Source organism: Nansenia antarctica (genome assembly GCF_963989245.1).
Source record: "Nansenia antarctica genome assembly, chromosome: 14".
NCBI lineage: Eukaryota > Metazoa > Chordata > Actinopteri > Argentiniformes > Microstomatidae > Nansenia > Nansenia antarctica.
Window position 1 is genome coordinate 7,133,220 of NC_137684.1, and position 19,840 is coordinate 7,153,059.

General features: G+C 48.1%; 1 protein-coding gene across 1 annotated transcript in view; it reads left to right on the plus strand.

Moving 5' to 3' along the window:
- Positions 1–9,418: 9,418 nt before the first annotated feature.
- Positions 9,419–19,840, plus strand: part of LOC308169801 (uncharacterized protein) — a 76,301-nt gene continuing 65,879 nt past the window's right edge. The window contains exon 1 of the mRNA XM_080544547.1: positions 9,419–9,424. The gene's annotated coding sequence lies outside the window, so the exon portion shown is untranslated. The remainder of the gene's footprint in view (positions 9,425–19,840) is intronic.

Sequence of the window (19,840 nt, forward strand, 5' to 3'; positions counted from 1 at the left end):
CAAGAATGGCGAAGAACGCCCCATCTAACACGTCATATCTGCTCAATAATGCATGCGCAATGCAATGCACCCAAATGGCACTGGGGGGGAAGGTAGCACGCCGGTATACAGTCACATTACCACTCAATGTTATCACTGAAACCAACATGTCAATGATCCATCCCCGCCCTTTTTCTCAGGAAGATTCAGATTCAGATTTTTCTCAGGAAGCTTCTGAGGAACAGTATCAGAGAAAGCGGGTGGGGTGGAGTGGGAATGGGTGGGGTGGAGTGGGATGGGTGGGGTGGAGTGGGATGGGTGGGGTGGAGTGGGAATGGGTGGGTGGAGTGGGATGGGTGGGGTGGAGTGGGATGGGTGGGGTGGAGTGGGATGGGTGGGGTGGAGTGGGAATGGGTGGGTGGAGTGGGATGGGTGGGGTGGAGTGGGATGGGTGGGGTGGAGTGGGATGGGTGGGTGGAGTGGGATGGGTGGGTGGGTATCTGGTATGGGATAGAATACATGGGCATAAACATAATAAACACACACCCAACGCACACGTACTACTGACTGACTAAAAGCATGTAACTCAAAACGTAAATGAAAGCAGTCGCACACTGTTCTAGATCTGGGTCACTGACAGCTATCTGGGAGAGACAAGTATAAGATACCTGGGAATAATCCTTCATTGTTCACTACTAGTTGGGGCATCAGAGTGTATATGTAGCAGAGGCGGTTGTGAATCACTCTGTTGTGATGATGCAGCCCTGTCTGAGACCTGAAAAAAACCTCAGACCTTGAGGATGTCCTTGTGACCTAATGGTCAACGCTTGTGTGTTCCATTCGGGAAACAGCCTCGAACTCACACCTGTCACATATGCAGAGAATCGAGATGTAGTATCTAGCCTATTATTGGCAGTTATTCCCATCACTATGGTACAATTTAGAGGGGTGAACAACACATTGATGCACCGCCCAGAGTAGCCAAATGGATGAGATATGACTTGCAGGTAGCCTGACAACTTATGTCAATAGATGCTTTATGAATGCACCGTGTGGTCGTTTTAGTTTTTTGTTTTTGAGAGTACTGTTTTTGTTTTTGTTTGGTGTAACCATCACAATCATATGTGTAGAACAGGGAGGCTGGTGGAGGTAGAGATCATATGTGTAGAACAGGAGAGGCTGGTGGAGGTAGAGATCATAATGTAGAACAGAGAGGCTGGTGGAGGTAGAGATCATATGTAGAACAGAGAGGCTGGTGGAGGTAGAGATCATATGTAGAACAGAGAGGCTGGTGGAGGTAGAGATCATAATGTAGAACAGAGAGGCTGGTGGAGGTAGAGATCATATGTAGAACAGGGAGGCTGGTGGAGGTAGAGATCATAATGTAGAACAGAGAGGCTGGCGGAGGTAGAGATCATATGTGTAGAACAGGAGAGGCTGGTGGAGGTAGAGATCATATGTAGAACAGAGAGGCTGGTGGAGGTAGAGATCATAATGTAGAACAGAGAGGCTGGCGGAGGTAGAGATCATATGTGTAGAACAGGAGAGGCTGGTGGAGGTAGAGATCATATGTAGAACAGAGAGGCTGGTGGAGGTAGAGATCATATGTAGAACAGAGAGGCTGGTGGAGGTAGAGATCATATGTAGAACAGAGAGGCTGGTGGAGGTAGAGATCATATGTAGAACAGGAGAGGCTGGTGGAGGTAGAGATCATATGTGTAGAACAGGAGAGGCTGGCGGAGGTAGAGATCATATGTGTAGAACAGAGAGGCTGGTGGAGGTAGAGATCATATGTAGAACAGAGAGGCTGGTGGAGGTAGAGATCATGTGTAGAACAGAGAGGCTGGTGGAGGTAGAGATCATATGTAGAACAGAGAGGCTGGTGGAGGTAGAGATCATAATGTAGAACAGAGAGGCTGGCGGAGGTAGAGATCATATGTGTAGAACAGGAGAGGCTGGTGGAGGTAGAGATCATATGTAGAACAGAGAGGCTGGTGGAGGTAGAGATCATATGTAGAACAGAGAGGCTGGTGGAGGTAGAGATCATATGTAGAACAGAGAGGCTGGTGGAGGTAGAGATCATATGTAGAACAGGAGAGGCTGGTGGAGGTAGAGATCATAATGTAGAACAGAGAGGCTGGCGGAGGTAGAGATCATATGTGTAGAACAGGAGAGGCTGGTGGAGGTAGAGATCATATGTAGAACAGAGAGGCTGGTGGAGGTAGAGATCATATGTAGAACAGAGAGGCTGGTGGAGGTAGAGATCATAATGTAGAACAGAGAGGCTGGCGGAGGTAGAGATCATATGTGTAGAACAGGAGAGGCTGGTGGAGGTAGAGATCATATGTAGAACAGAGAGGCTGGTGGAGGTAGAGATCATATGTAGAACAGAGAGGCTGGTGGAGGTAGAGATCATATGTAGAACAGAGAGGCTGGTGGAGGTAGAGATCATATGTGTAGAACAGGAGAGGCTGGCGGAGGTAGAGATCATATGTGTAGAACAGAGAGGCTGGTGGAGGTAGAGATCATATGTAGAACAGAAAGGCTGGCGGAGGTAGAGATCATGTGTAGAACAGAGAGGCTGGTGGAGGTAGAGATCATATGTAGAACAGAGAGGCTGGTGGAGGTAGAGATCATATGTAGAACAGGAGAGGCTGGTGGAGGTAGAGATCATATGTGTAGAACAGAAAGGCTGGCGGAGGTAGAGATCATGTGTAGAACAGAGAGGCTGGTGGAGGTAGAGATCATATGTAGAACAGAGAGGCTGGTGGAGGTAGAGATCATATGTAGAACAGGAGAGGCTGGTGGAGGTAGAGATCATATGTGTAGAACAGGAGAGGCTGGTGGAGGTAGAGATCATATGTAGAACAGAAAGGCTGGCGGAGGTAGAGATCATGTGTAGAACAGAGAGGCTGGCGGAGGTAGAGATCATATGTGTAGAACAGGAGAGGCTGGTGGAGGTAGAGATCATAATGTAGAACAGGGAGGCTGGTGGAGGTAGAGATCAGTAGAAAAAGGAATGGTAACAAACCGTGATTTTTTTAAAAATTATATCACTGAATCATGTCTATATAGCTTTATGAATACTATCATTAAATCTGTAGCTTGTCAAGTTGTCAACTGATGTTCAGGGCCAGAATGTCCCTGGCGATAGTCAGCCTGCTGACACCACAGGGTCTGGTTAAGTGAGTCTCTCTGTCTCTCTGTCTTAATCTGTATGTTCTGTCTTAATCTGTTGATAGTAATACGTGTGTATGATCTCTCTGTTGTATCTGTGTGTTCTGTCATCATCTATTGATAGTAATTGACGTACAGAGCAACATCATCGTCAAGCAATTACATCACAAACAAAATAGTCGTCATTGTATTTACCTAACTGATTCCAGGGTATATAATAATAATAATATAATAATAATAGACTTATATAGCGCTTTTCTAGACACTCAAAGACGCTTAACAAACTGAAAAGATCGAGTAGTAATAATAAAAAGAAACAAGAAAGAAATAGAGAAAGAAAGTATAGGGGTCTAATTAAGCGCATTGAGTTGCATCTTGTAAGAAATGCGCTATACAAATAAAATTTGATTTGATTTGATTTGAAGGTAGTGCTGGGGACACATGGGAAGGGGAGGGGGGGAGAGGGCTAACTGGTGATGGCAAGCTTGAAGAGGTGGGTTTTGAGGGCCTGTTTAAATGTTGGGAGGGTGTTGGCCTGTCTGATGTGGTTGGGGAGGGCGTTCCAGAGGGACGGGGCTGCGGCTGAAAAGGCCCCATCACCCCAGGTCCGGAGCTTGGTCCTGGTGGTCTTGAGGGTGGTTTGGTCGTCAGACCTGAGGCAACGGGAGGGGGTGTGGAGGGGGATGAGGTCGGCAAGGTAGGAGGGGGCCAGACTGATGGCTTTGTAAGTGATGAGTAGGATTTGGAATTGGATCAAAACTGATATAAACTGTCTTCCTATTGGACGCTGGATAATGTCTCTGCTGTGATGCTGGATATTGTTCCCTTGCTGCTTAACTCGATTGTAATAAAACTACATTTACATTTACATTTTTGGCATTTAGCAGACGGGTTAGGGTTTATCCAAAGCGACTCACAACAAATACATTTGTTAAGTAAGTGAATTGTCTATCCATCAGTAATTTTAAGAGATAGTGATCTATGACAAAACCAGGGGCCATTGGCAGCTACAATGCTAGAAGAGCATTGATTTATAGTAGAGGAATTGTAGTGGGGATGAGGAGGTCTTTAGGAGGGACAGTTAAGATGTAGCCTGAAGAGATGGAAACTATTATAAGAGATAGAAACTATTGACTGGTTATACCCGCTGTCTGGTTATGCCCACCGGTTATACCCGCATCTGAGATCCAGGCCTGTCGTAATTTATGGTGAAGTTGACTGTAGCGGATTAGTGCACTCCACTAACAGTCCCAATTCAAATGCCCTGTTGTTCTACATACGTCATCTGGTTGCACCAGCTTTTCTTTTACTGATTTATTGCCATGCAACCAACTGTTGGAATTTGGTATTTTTGCTCTAGACACAGGGTCAGCCATATTTAGCTGGAGCAATTAAGGGTTAAGTGCCTTGCTCAATGGCACATGCATCTCCCTCCTGAGGTGGGGATTGAACCAGCGACCTTACGATTACTAGCCGGCCTCTCTCACCTCTAGGCTACTGCAGTTCAGGATGAGGTCACTCATTGTCTGTCTTTTTGCTTCTTTTGCTGCTTTTTTTTTATGCACTTTGAGATTATTCTTGTATAATGTAAAAATATTATGATCTCATCTGTGACTACATACTACATATACATTCTGAATTCCTCAACCAGATTCCCTGGCTCCTTTGCTTTCACCTATCCAGCTATTCCTGATCTTCATGTAAGACCCGTAAGTCTCTGTTCACTATTGTTCTACTGACCACGGATGGGGGGGGTCGTTGCTGCCCATTGTCTTGCTGTCCCAGTTGCGCATCCAAGTTTCGAGTTACCTGAAAAGTTCAGTTTGGCAGTTATACCACGTGACATAACCATGTTCACCCTCTGGAGGGGGACTTTTAAGTCTGTAACAGGCTCGTCCCTCATCATCTCCCCCCAGTGACGGTTGCAGGTCACACCACTTCAGTGCATTTATGGCCTTTTTCCATCAGCAGCCCAGCCCAGGTCGGGTCGGGTCACTTTAGCCCACTTTAGCCCGCTTTTGAACAGTTCTGGTTTCCATTATACACAACCGACCCGGACTAGTAGGAGGAGTAGACGATAGTAGGCGGAGTTACGCGTCATAACAATGCAGTGCTGCACTCTCTCTATATATTTCGGGCTAAACTGTGCAGTGTAGCCGGCGTCCTGGTTCCTCCAGCAACCGGACACTGGTGATGTTAGCAAAGGAGTATTGTGTTTGTACCACCTCCACAGCCGGTGTTATTCACGGGCAAAGACGGTGCATAATAGCGATTTTTGTGTTGTGCTTGTTGTAAATAAAAGTTCTATGATTCATTGAAATGACATTAAACTAAGATAATACGATGGTCAGCATAATTTTTCGAATCTTTATTAATAAGCTATTACAGAAACTCTAGTGACATTTTCCTAGAGCGAATGTGGTATTTCAAGATGGCAGTTAGTGAAGAAATCTATGGACATGGGATGACGATTTCCATTGACCACGGTGTGCAGCGTCACACGTCACACGCAGCCTGGCAAAAAGATCCGGATCTTAAAATTTAGACCCTGGTCTCGATGTGAATGAATGAATGAATGAATGGTCTTTATTGTCATTGCTACAGTACAGGTACCAAACAACGAAATTTAGGAGGGGTGGCTCCCCTGGTGTTAGGAAAGAAAAAAACACACTTTAAAAAAAAATCACAAGAAGGGAAGGAGCTGGTTTACATAAATAAAGGCTATGTACACTATCCACTGTACTATACTGTACAGATAGACGACTAGGGTTGTCATATTGCACATTTATTTAAAGTGTCGCAGTTTGCAGGCTTGAAATGTACATATTTGTGCCTCAGCACTACACCTGATTTTTTCAGTCCAGCAGCTGCCATCAATCCGTCCAGACTGTCCAGGGCCCAGAACCTAGGTCTTTGCTGTGTTCAGGGCCTGGACGGCCCTGTGGTAGAAGCTGTTCTTCAGTCTGTTTGTCCTTGCGGCCAAGGTCCTGAACCGCCTTTTCGAGGGCAGCCGGGTAAAGTGTTCGTACCCAGGGTGGGTTGGGTCCCTGGAGATCTTGGAGGCCTTCCTGAGACAGCGTGTGTTGTACAGCTCTTCCAGAGAGGGGAGGGGGGCGCCGGTGATCTTCTGTGCTGTTCTCACGACTCTCTGTAGCGCATTTCTCTCCACGGTAGTGCAGCTGGAGAACCAGTTGCAGATGCCGTAGGTGAGGATGCTCTCCACTGCGCCGCGGTAGAAGGTCACCAGTATCTCCTGCTTGCTGTGTTCCTTCCTGAGGACTCTCAGGATGTATAGCCGCTGTTGTGCCTTCTTGATGGTGTCTTTTGTGTTGTCCTTCCAGGACAGGTCATCCCGCATGTGCATCCCCAGGAATCGGAGGGTTGAGACTCTCTCCACGCTCTCTCCGTCGATGAGCAGGGGCTGGATCTCTGACATTTTCCTCCTGAAGTCTACGATGATTTCCTGGGTCTTTGACTTGTTCAGCAGCAGGTTGTTAACCTTGCACAGCTTGCTCAGTTGCTCTACCTCATCCCTGTACGCCGCCTCGTCCCCCCCCGAGATGCATCCCACCATGGTAGTGTCGTCTGCAAACTTTACGATGGAGTTGCTGGGGTGGACGGGGGTGAAGTCGTAGGTGTAGAGGTTGTAGAGGATGGGGCTTAGCACGCAGCCCTGGGGGGACCCAGTGCTGAGTCTGAGGGCTGTGGAGGTGTGGGGGCCCACCCGCACCCTCTGGGGGCGGTCGGTCAGGAAGTCCTTGATCCATGCACATATAGAGTGTGGTAGACCCAGGTCTAGTAGTTTGGTCACTAGCCTGTCTGGGAGGATGGTGTTGAAGGCGGAGCTGAAGTCCACAAAGAGCAGTCTCGCGTAGCTGTTTCCCCTCTCCAGGTGGGATAGAGTGGCGTGGAGAGTCGTCGCGATGGCGTCCTCTGTGGACCTGTGGGCTCGTTAGGCGAACTGGTATGGATCCAGGTTGGGCGGGAGGCGTGTGAGTATGTGGGCCCGGACTAGTTTCTTGAAGCACTTCATGATGATTGGTGTGAGTGCCACCGGGCGGTAGTCGTTTAGGCAGCTCACCGTGCTTTTCTTCGGGACTGGGATGATAGTTGAGGTTTTCAGGCAGGGTGGGATGGTGGCCTGGCACAGGGACTGGTTGAAGATGTTGGTGAAAACCCCGGCCAGCTGGTCGGCGCAGTCCCTCAGCACCCGTCCCAGGACGCCATCCGGCCCCGAGGCTTTCCTGGGGTCCACCGCCTTCAGCATGCGTCTCACTTCATGCTCTGTGAGGGTGAGGCTGCTGAGAGCTGGAGAGAGTGGTGTTTGTGTTGTGGTTACCTCCGTTCGCCCCTCGTCGAACCGGGCGTAGAAGGTGTTCAGCTTTCCCACCAGCAGGGGGTCGTCCTCTGCGGCTGTGAGCCTGTTGGCTCTGAAGTTTGTCATGTGCTGAACCCCCTGCCACATCCGCCTGGAGTCGTTGCTCAGGAAGCATTCCTCAATCTTCTCTCTGTGGTCTGCCTTGGCCGCTTTGATTCTGCGCTTTAGGTTAGCCCTGGTGGTGCTGTACAGCGGTGTGCTCTTCCCTGCGAAGAAGGCGTTGTCCCTCTCGTTGATCAGTTTTTGGACCTTCCCAGTCATCCATGGCTTCGTGTTGGGGTAGACCCGGACCCGTTTGTCCACGGTGACTGAGTTGGTGCAGTTCACTATGTGGTTCAGAACCGACGACGTGTACTGTTCCAGGTCCTCATGCTCATATTCCTGCCATGGGGTGTCATTTAGGCAGATCTGCAGTGGAGCGGACCCTTCTGGCCAGGTTCTGACAGTCTTAGTGGTGATGGGAGCACTTTTCCCCATGGTAGTGTATGCTGGGATCAGGAGGATTGACACATGGTCAGACATGCCTAGATGAGCTAGCGGACTAGCCTTGTAAGCACGTTTGATGTTGGTGTATACCTTGTCCAGTGTTTTTTCTCCTCTTGTTGCACATTTCACATGCTGATAGAACTTGGGTAGTACTGCCTTCAGGTCGACATGGTTGAAATCTCCTGCTATAATGTGAATTGCCTGTGGATCTGTGCTTTGTTGACCACTGATGACGTCATATAGCCGCGCCAATGCTAGGCTACCACCCGCGCTAGGCGCAATGTAAACAGATGTTATGTACACCGCGTTGAATTCCCTCGGGAGGTATGTGGGTCGGCATTTAACAGTCAACACTAATGTGTTGTGGAGCTAAAGAAGCGAGCCGAGCCGACCTGGGACGACAAATGGAAAAGGGGAAAAGAAGCAGGCCGAAGCGGGCTGGCTTGCTTTGGCCTGCTTTGGCCCTGTAATGGAAAAGCGCCATTAGTTTTCTCCAAATGACCAGGCATTGAATTCTCCAGCAGAGGGCGCAACGATACCAAGGATGACATTGACAGGACAGTTGCTTAGCAGTGTTGCCAGATTGGGCGTATTGCCTGTGATCGGGATGGTTGTTTTGATTGGGCTGGTTGTTGGTGGATTTGGCGGTTTTTAGACTGTGGTTGGGCTGGAAATTGTCAATCCCATCTGGCAACCCTGTTGCTAAGCTACTCTCTTGAAGGGCTGAGCATGAAGATGTTGGACCTCAATAAAACACGTTTGGAACAGATGAATGGTTTAGTTTACCGTGTGAGTAGACGGCACCTCTCTAAACCCCCTAGTCAGCTGCCTTCACCTCTGTCCCGTGTGTGCGCGTGTGTGTGTGTGTGTGCGCGCGCGTGTGTGGATATACATCGCGTGAGCGCGCCCCCTGCCGCTCCTCCTGCGCGTGCTCTGTTACTGTCACTGCTACTGACAGACAGCTGCGAGAGAGAGAGAGAGAGAGAGAGAGAGAGAGAAAAAGGGAGAGAGAGAGAGAGAGAAAGGGAGAGAGAGAGGGAGAGAGAGACAGAGAGAGAAAGGGAGAGAGAGAGAGAAAGGGAGAGAGAGAGAGTGAGAGAGAAAGGGAGAGAGAGAGACAGACAGAGTGAGAGAGAGAGAGTGAGAGAGAGAGAGAGAGAGAGAGAGAGAGAGAGAGAGAGAGAGAGAGAGAGAGGGAGTGAGAGAGACGGAGTGAGAGACAGAGAGTGCACCACAGTGACTCTCGGCGTTCAGTAGAAACTAAAGAGGAGCTGCTGGCAGTTGAAGTCAGCAACTGAACAACTAACATCTCCCTGGACTCTACTCTATACCTCAGTCTATGAGCAGAAGAATGACCAGAGGAGGTTGTGTTCTCCGGACAGCGCAGAGGAGACCAGACCAAAGGTAGCTGCTAGCTTATCAACGTCCGTTTTCTGCTGCTTTTCTTCGTAAAGGCAAAAGCTCTATGTGTGTGTGTGTGTGTGTTTTGTCTGGTTGTTTATGTGTGTGTCTGGTTAAAAAGCTCTATGTGTGTGTGTTTGTCTTTATGTGTGTGTTTGTCTGGTCGTTACACAGATCGACGTTGTAGATGTATAGGACGTTATCGACATGTGTTGCTGGTTGTGTCTCGTTGTGTAGTCTTGTTGTGTAGTCTTGTTCAGTTGTTGTGACTGTTTGTGGATACAGAACATCATCTTTGAGTTATCCAGTTATCACTGTTTACAGTGTCATCACCATCCTGGATGGGTTAAAAAGGTGTGTGCGTGTGTGTGTGTGGTAAACGGCAAAAGTGTGTTTGGAGGGGGACTGTCTTCTCCTCTTCATCAGACTCAAGGACGTGTCGTCCAAGCACAGTAAGCAGTGCTTACCCAACGAAAAAATAAAAAAGGACCGTGAAAATATTACAATAAAAGTGCATGTAACAGTTTGTTTTCATTAAAAGAGTCGTATTTTAGGTCCCAGGGCAGCAGGAGTCATTCATTTTGACGTTGCATTTTTAGCGCCACCTGCAGGAGTAAGCACTTCCTACTCTGCATTGCGTTGCATATAAGCACTTCTCTCTCTGCTTTCCCTCGTGTACATTCGAATGCGTGAAAATGACTTTTTTTTTCTTTTCCCGATGCCTCAGCCCGCTGTTTAATGTGGCTAGGGTAAGCATGCTTACCAGCCAGGGCTGGACTGGGACAAAAATTAGGCCCTGGCATTTTTGGCCCAGACAGGCCCACCCCAATCGGTCGGACCACACCCACCAGCACAAAAATACTTGCCTTATATACTCGTCTTATATACTGTGCTGTACAGTCATATGACAAACTGTAGTATTCCCCCAAACCACTACAAAGACGACTACATACAGTAAGCAATGGTACCAGTGCAAGTAGACCAGTGTACTCAGTGATCAGATTCCAGAGCGAATTTACGAACGCAGCCTTGTTGTTCTAGATATTTTTTCCATTATCAACCTATCATTGCGCTTTAGAGTAAAACAAAGCACGCAACTGTCGCGTCTATCTTTTCATGGCAACTCTACATTGTGATTTACAAGGGATATTAACTAATATTAAGTAATATTATTACTTGGTTACATTTTGCAATTGATCCGCGGTACACATGCGTGCCGAACCGTTACACCCCTACACAGATACCTATATTTTCCTTACCGGGTCAACGGTTACAGGCTGACTCGGCCCCGCTTCTTCTGTATCCTCTCTATCCTCTGTATCTGTACCCTGCTCCCGCTCCTCCCTGCTAGCCTCCTCTTCAACCCTAACCCTAACCCTAAACCTCTGTATCTGTACCCTGCTCCCGCTCCTCCCTGCTAGCCTCCTCTTCAACCTGTTGCTGTTGCTGCTGTGGTAAACTTGAGGGTGCAGCAAACATGTCCCTAATGTTTACACATTTGGCAGCATCTGCCTCGAGTTTCTTTTTGTTTTTCTCCCTAAGTTTTTCCCAGCCTCCCTTCCGTTTTAGTGTGCTTTTGCGCTCCATCTCTCTTAGTATCTATCTAGTAACTATCCAGGCTAACTAAATTTATTTTGCCGGCCGGCTCGGCCCAAAACTACCGCGAAACTGAGACGGAGGTCTGGTGCTGCGTGCGTGCGTGACCCCTGACCCCCCCCCCCCCTCTCTGTTGATTGGGCCAGCCCAGTGTCTGTATAGAAAATTGTCCAATGGGCCGCTGTCCCTGATTTATGGGCCGTTCAATGGTAGCTTTCGATTTATGGGCCGTTCGATGGTAGCTTTCGGCCGGGCCGGCTGGTAAAAAAAAAAAAAAAAACTTTTTAAAATGTTTTTATTTTGCCGGTCGGCTCGGCCCAAAACTACCGCGGCCCACCGGGCAAATGCCCGGTATGCCAGATGGCCAGTCCAGCCCTGTTACCAGCCAATCAGTAGTTCGTTCATTCCGATAAGAGCTACTGATTGGCTCTTATCACTTTCAAGTTCACTTAACATTTCACCTCTCGCCCGGCAGAATAGCTTACGCTAGCTAGCTCAAACGATCTAAATAATAATAATCAATAAGGATAACTTGCTTGATTTTGTGAATATGGACATTACTGTCAGCGACCTAAAGGGATTTCGTAGACTGGACTGGACTGGAAAGGCCGGCCGAAGCCACCGGTCACAGATCTTCACACCCAGAAAGGGAGAGTCGCTTGGGGCTACAGCAAGCCTGGTATGAGCGGTTTATATGATTTATATGATTCGCGAGGCTGGTGGCGATCTGTGCTTGTTTATATGGTTTGAGTACTTTGAGAGGGAGGGTTTGTGATGTGATGTCAAGTGCCTGTGTGACAAAGTGTGAGAAGAAAGTGTGTTGTGAGTTTACTATGGAGGATGGAAACGGTGTGTGTCTGTGTTGTGCATGTGTGCGTTTGCGATGTTGAAACTGGACTTGTAGATTTCAGCAGGCTGGCTACTTGAAAAGATTGAACAATGAGCACCCCTGATATAGTCGAAACTGGCAACTGTTTTTTTTGTTTTTGGTAATCTGATCACAAAGTGACACTACAGTTTATTAGCGGGTTCTAGGGCATCAAAATTGCATTTCCTTGAAACTGCGTTCACTGATAGCGTGTATGTGTAATTACGTGTATTTCTATATCTTATGCTTACCCAATCTAAAAGCTCACGGCACGTGCCTGGTCAGACTGTATTCTCTTCTTCATCAGACTGTATTCTCTTCTTCATCGAGGCCAGTTGCGGATGCGTGCTTGGCTGGGAAAAACTCATTAAATGAGTCATTTGTAGCTCGCTATTGTTGCTGCGTATCCTTGACAGCTACCATTGTAAAAGAGGAAATTACGCCGCCAGTTTTGGTTTTGAAGATGTTGTGGAAATGATTCGGGGGATTCCTCTGATGGTTGGTTGGTTGGCTGCCACACAATCCATCACTGCCCTGCTTTTTCCACTTTGCCTCACAGATAACTACAGAAAACAGAACCATCCCTAGTCAGAGTGACTTTGAAGAGAGTCGGTCTGACAAGGTGTGTATCCTGCTTCTTATCCAAACTGCACTCAGCAGCTTTAACACTGCGGTGTTGTACTGGCTCACTGGGACAGGAACCACTGAGGATGTACTATGGGCTCAGGCAGAGAGAGGTTCAACCTGCCTAAAGGCTTAAAGGCAGTGAAACAAGGTTTAGGCGTAGAGCTTTGGATATTAAATCAATTGACAGTTGTACAACGGTTTCCTGCTCAGGGTGTGTGTGTGTGTGTGTGTGTGTGTGTGTGTGTGTGTGTGTGTGCAATAGCCTTTGGTGGTTATCCTTGTGTGTGCCACTACAATTGGCCATACAACCTTTTTAACCTCAGCCGAAGACCAGCGCAGGAAGCCAGCGTGCGTGTTGAGTTGCCTTGGTTACAGCGCTGACTTCCTTTAGCGTTTGACAAACCAAGACAAAACAAGGCTGAATCAAACGGATTATCAGGCCTAAACTAGACCCAAAAAATTAGGCCTAGTTGCAAGCTAAAATAACTCTTCTTACTCACCTTTTTTGGGAGTGCTCCCTGCATGTAAACGGCCACAAATTACTGGCATTACAGTTTTCACTTGGACAGGGGTAGTTGAGCAGATGCATCTGTCCGTTAATGCATTACATGTGTAAAGGCTGGAATTCTAGGGGGAATGAGGGCCAGTATACTGCTCTGCCAGTCCCGATACACGCACACGCACATGCACACACACACACACACACACACACACACACACACACACACACACACACACACACACACACCACAGATGCCAGAAGTGGGGCACTAACCGGTCCGTATGCCATGCGTGGTGACTGCAAAGTTAACTGGAGGCATCTCACTGGCGCATCTCATATTGATGGAGGGGCAAGGCTACAGACTGGGCTAAGAGGTGTGTGTGTGTGTGTGTGTGTGTGTGTGTGTGTGTAGGTGTGTGTGTGTGTGTGTGTGTGTGTGTGTGTGTGTGTGTGTGAGAGAGAGAGGGGGGGGGACTGACCGTTCCTCGTATCCTCTGACTGGTGTCCATTGTTCTGCTCGTCATTTAGCGCTGCTGTGTTATTTTTTGTCAGCAGTTTGGATTCTACTGTGGAATGTGTTTGGTCTGGGTCACCAGTGGAGGCTAGCCTAGTAGAATGTGTTTGGTCTGGGTCACCAGTGGAGGCTAGCCTAGTAGAATGTGTTTGGTCTGGGTCACCAGTGGAGGCTAGCCTAGTAGAATGTGTTTGGTCTGGGTCACCAGTGGAGGCTAGCCTAGTAGAATGTGTTTGGTCTGGGTCACCAGTGGAGGCTAGCCTAGTAGAATGTGTTTGGTCTGGGTCACCAGTGGAGGCTAGCCTAGTAGAATGTGTTTGGTCTGGGTCACCAGTGGAGGCTAGCCTAGTAGAATGTGTTTGGTCTGGGTCACCAGTGGAGGCTAGCCTAGTAGCATGTGTTTGGTCTGGGTCACCAGTGGAGGCTAGCCTAGTAGAATGTGTTTGGTCTGGGTCACCAGTGGAGGCTAGCCTAGTAGAATGTGTTTGGTCTGGGTCACCAGTGGAGGCTAGCCTAGTAGAATGTGTTTGGTCTGGGTCACCAGTGGAGGCTAGCCTAGTAGAATGTGTTTGGTCTGGGTCACCAGTGGAGGCTAGCCTAGTAGAATGTGTTTGGTCTGGGTCACCAGTGGAGGCTAGCCTAGTAGAATGTGTTTGGTCTGGGTCACCAGTGGAGGCTAGCCTAGTAGAATGTGTTTGGTCTGGGTCACCAGTGGAGGCTAGCCTAGTAGAATGTGTTTGGTCTGGGTCACCAGTGGAGGCTAGCCTAGTAGAATGTGTTTGGTCTGGGTCACCAGTGGAGGCTAGCCTAGTAGAATGTGTTTGGTCTGGGTCACCAGTGGAGGCTAGCCTAGTAGAATGTGTTTGGTCTGGGTCACCAGTGGAGACTAGCCTAGTAGAATGTGTTTGGTCTGGGTCACCAGTGGAGGCTAGCCTAGTAGAATGTGTTTGGTCTGGGTCACCAGTGGAGGCTAGCCTAGTAGAATGTGTTTGGTCTGGGTCACCAGTGGAGGCTAGCCTAGTAGAATGTGTTTGGTCTGGGTCACCAGTGGAGGCTAGCCTAGTAGAATGTGTTTGGTCTGGGTCACCAGTGGAGGCTAGCCTAGTAGAATGTGTTTGGTCTGGGTCACCAGTGGAGGCTAGCCTAGTAGAATGTGTTTGGTCTGGGTCACCAGTGGAGGCTAGCCTAGTAGAATGTGTTTGGTCTGGGTCACCAGTGGAGGCTAGCCTAGTAGAATGTGTTTGGTCTGGGTCACCAGTGGAGGCTAGCCTAGTAGAATGTGTTTGGTCTGGGTCACCAGTGGAGGCTAGCCTAGTAGAATGTGTTTGGTCTGGGTCACCAGTGGAGGCTAGCCTAGTAGAATGTGTTTGGTCTGGGTCACCAGTGGAGGCTAGCCTAGTAGAATGTGTTTGGTCTGGGTCACCAGTGGAGGCTAGCCTAGTAGAATGTGTTTGGTCTGGGTCACCAGTGGAGGCTAGCCTAGTAGAATGTGTTTGGTCTGGGTCACCAGTGGAGGCTAGCCTAGTAGAATGTGTTTGGTCTGGGTCACCAGTGGAGGCTAGCCTAGTAGCCCACATCCTACATTGTTGTGGTCTTTCATCACTTTGCAAGTGACAATTATAGGTCAAAGGTCACTGTCACACTTGACATGTCAGTGCTCCTGTGACCTAACCCTAACCCTACAGGAGTCCTGTCTAGGCCTGATTGTATTGTTTCACTTTATTGTTATTACATTGTTATTACTTATTGTTACACTGCTCTTGTGATGGTAATACATACATTACATTACATAATACAGACATTGTAATGTAAAGTGGTAGTGTTGGAGGGCTCTGGCCTGGATAGTCAAATGACAGTGCTTAGTGACCAGCAAATACATCCATACGTCTAAAGGCCAGTTCAGACCAAAGATCTGCGACGAGACGAGACCGTTTTAGAACGTCCAGCTTCTAGTTGCAGCGGTCTGAGTTACCCCTGTCGCAGATCGTCGTAAGGTGTCTTCAGTTGCAAGTGGTTGTCAAATTTTGTTGCAACGTTCTAAAACGGTCTAGTCTCGTCGTGGATCTTTGGTCTGAACTGGCCCTAAGGTTTCAAGTGTGTGTGTTTTTATCTATCATACAGCAGTGTATTCTTGAGACCATCTGTAAAATGCACCTTAATCCTTAATATAGGCCGCTTGCAGATGGATCATCCAGTATACCACACAGGCCTATGGAGAAACGTGAAGAAAACAATTTGCATAATTTTACACTCAGGTCTATTTAACACTATAAATAGCTTGTTTAGCTATGAGTCAACATATGACCTTCATATTAGGCTAATTAGGCTAATTTGAGCAATTGTGCCCATGTTTTCCCTGTTTTAGGAATTCCCATGATCTTAGTAGTGATCTTAGTAGTCTAATAATTGGGCCACTATATTGGAGTTGTGTGTGTGTGTGTGTGTGTGTGTGTGTGTGTGTGTGTGTGTGTGTGTGTGTGTGTGTGTGTGTGTGTGTGCGTGCGTGCGTGCGTGCGTGCGTGCGTGCGTGCGTGCGTGCGTGCGTGCGTGCGTGCGTGCGTGCGTGCGTGCGTGCGTGCGTGCGTGCGTGCGTGCGTGCGTGCGTGCGTGCGTGCGTGCGTGCGTGCGTGCGTGCGTGCGTGCGTGCGTGCGTGCGTGCGTGCGTGCGTGCGTGCGTGCGTGCGTGCGTGCGTGCGTGCGTGCGAGCGAGCGAGCAAGAGCTCTGGTGGGATTTATGCTCGAGTGCGCTTGAAGAAGAAGCCACGCATCAGAAATGTGACTGTTGCCATGCTGTTGCTACTGTAGCTGAATAGAGCGTGAGTCAGGGTTCTCTTTCTCTATCCCTCTATTTCTGATACTTGCTCTAGCTCTTCTCCCCCCCTCCCCCCCCCCCCTCTCTCTTTCTCCTGCCTGAGGCAGTGTCATCATCAGTTGAGGAGGATGCAGTTCAGACCAGCATCTGCTCTGCAGACAGAACCCCTTGTTGGAGAACAGTACTGGAATGATGACATAACCCTTTCCCCATCTCCACTGTAGGCTAGATGTTGTTTTACAGGAATAGGCCTATGATCAGCCTGTCATTTTACATTTAGGCCTACATTACATTTCTGGCATGTAGCAAACGCCTTTATCCAAAGCGACTTACAGCTAGCCTAAATGTTAACAGTAACACATACATTTGTCTAAGTGAATTATCTAGCATCAGTCATAGCAAGAAAAAGTAATCTATGCTAGGACCAGGGGCTATTAGCAGTCATAATGCTAGAAGAAGGAAGAATCTTACGCTGTTAATGATAAACAACTATCACTAGAGACCACCTGCTCCATAATTGTAGTAGCCTATATAAAATAATCAGGTATTTAATGATGGATTAGCTCGGAATGGGGAGAAGCAGGGTGGAACAAGCCCACTGTAGTCTATTGACCATCTTCCCCAAGCTCACCCCATGTACATGGACTACAGTAACCCTAAGTTCAATCCACAACTCTCTATTATCTCTAGCGGCATCACTAGTGTAACCTGTCTTGTCTTACCTGCACTATTGCCACCTTATCTTGTACTCTATGCGTATCATTTTTTGTCACTTATGTCCTGTACTACTACTGACACTTTTTATATCTTGAATTACCGTATGCTTGATTTATTATTCCCTACGTCTTGTGCTGCAATGCAATGTCAGGATCCGAAGCCTAATAAATGTTCTCTGTTACAATGTGTGTAATGTGACGTAACAATAAACTTGGTACCTGGAATGGCAAACGGGGTAGGGCAGGCAGTTAGATGGGACAAGCCAGGATGGGCAGGGTAGGTAGGGAAGGTTTGATCCCAAGGTCAGCTCTGTGTCACGGTGGTGCTGCAGTACAGGCTAGCGTGCTCCACCACCCTGACCCAGCCATGCAGCTTATCATTTCATCATGTCCCCTTCATCTCAGCCGGACTCCCGGGTCCTCTCAGACCGCTGCAGGGCCCGGCAATCTGGAGACTCTGGAAAGCCTTAATCTGGTTCTGCTCTCTGACGAGGGACAGGCTGGAGAGAATTTCTCTTTTTCAAAGCTGGATCCAGCTGCAGTTTGGCTTTTCAAAGGGGAGCCCCCCACCTACACACACACACACACACACACACACACACACACACACACACACACACACACACACACACACATACACACACACTGGAGCCGGCAGGATGTGTGTCAGTAATGGAATGACATGGTAAGTGAATGCCAGTCCCATTGTTGTTGTTGTCAAGCTAGTTAAATGGGGCTGCTGCTGTAGCCTATTTTGTCTCAAGCTAGCCAAGGTGCTCATTGACTTCCTGGCTATTTGTGATGTTGTCATGTTGTTCCTGTGAGTAACAACGTTTGCCTTAATAGGAATGATGTTAAGGGAGGATGTTGAGGTCGATTTTGCATAGAGACTGTAGACAATGCTTAGAACGCGCTGCGGTCAACAAATCCAAGGAGGGGGAGGGGGAAGGAGGGAGGGAGGAGGGGAGGGGAGGGAGGGGTAGGAGGGGAGGGAGGGGGGTAGCCATAGAGGAAGTGGTGCCTATCCTGTGCAGATGGATGGTGTTGTTCTCTGCGCGACTGCTGGAACCAATCAAAACGTACGGCTTGGCCCCGGCCTATCCTATCGCAGCTGCCGGTTACAGCGTTGTGAGTCTTTGCGGCGGAAGCCTCAAACGAGGTAATGCTGACATTAAAAATTCCATTCAATCTTCACATTTCCAAACAGCGTCTCATGCTAGGGAATGTTAAGGGCCCAGCCCTGCGCTCAGTCGACAGGCAGGGAAGTGATGGAGGCCGGGCTCTTGTTTCACTGAGCTATTCCACAGTTTGAGGTTTTCGTTGGGGTCAGAGAAAATGCCCATCATCAAGTTATGTTTCTCTTGCCCATTCTGAAGGATCAATAGCAGCCTTTGTGCTCTGAAAGCCAGAGGATATTCAGCTCCCTTGATAATGTTATTCCACTGGAGAGAGAGAGGAATAATGGCCCTGTTTGTCTGCCTGAAAGACTGCCTTACGATGGGCGCCAACCAACCCAAAGCGGGCTGTCACAAACGGATCCAGATAGTCATGGCTGTTACTGACCTAGAAGTAGTCTTGCCTCACTCTCCTAATTAAAAAAAGGTGTGTCCAAACACAACATCCCATGCAAGAGTACCTGGGGGGTATTTCATCAACGTCGCTAAAGGAAAATCCAGGCTTATTCTGATATCTTGCAAGAGCCCCTGTACTCAAAACAATACCCTAATTCTTGCTAAATGGAGCCACATACTCTAAGCTTCCAAAAAAAAGCTTCTGAAAAAAGTTTGACATTCAAAGGGCAAGTTTGTCATTGTACAACTTGAGGTCAGAGTTTTTTTTTTTATCCTGAAAGGCCCTCAGAGGGAAACCGACAGATACTGTCTCTGTCTGCGACCTTTCAACTTATTCCTTCTGGAAGTTCGTCCAGTTCTGTGTCGAAATGCAATCTTCACTCATCTTGGGAAATACCTCACGACCTATTGCCCCAGTTCAACTGTAGATATCATATTGATATTCATCTCATACACTTATTGTAGGCCTATTCATTTATTTAGGACTACGGTATACTTATTGCATGCACTGTCTACCATGCACTACAATGTAGACAACTACATTTCGTTGTCTCACTTGTAGTGTGTGTGTGTGTGTGTGTGTGTGTGTGTGTGTGTGTGTATGTATGTGTGTACTACTTGCACGCCCGCGTGCATGCAGTCTGGTTAGTGTGCCTCGGCCAGGGCCCTGGGCCCTAAATTACAGTGCTGAAGCTCTCGCTTCACTGGCTTGGCCTGACGTCTGAGAACCAGCCCGTTCTCCCCCCACACACACACACATACACACACACACACAGTACAAGTACACACACTCTGTCTCTGAAATAGAGGTCAGACAAGTTCTGTAAAAATAGCCTGTTGTCAGGGTGAACAATGACAGCACCATGAGGTAACTGAGGGCGTAGATGCATCAGTGTTTGTCGTAGTCATGGTTTTACACGCACAACCCCCTCCCCCCCCCCACCTTCCTTAGAGGGGGTAGTGGTGGTCTAGTGGATAGTGAGTTGGACTTGGGATCGGAAGGTTGTGAGTTTAAATCCCGCCTGAAGCCACACCACTACTAGTGTGCCCTTGGGTAAGGCACTTAGCCCTCAGTTACTCCAGGGGGAATGTCCCTGTAATTCGTAATTGTAAGTCGCTTTGGATAAAAGCGTCTGCTAAATGGCAAAATTATTAAATTAATTAAATTATTACACGCTTTACAAGACGTTTCCAATTATGGAAGTAAAACAAC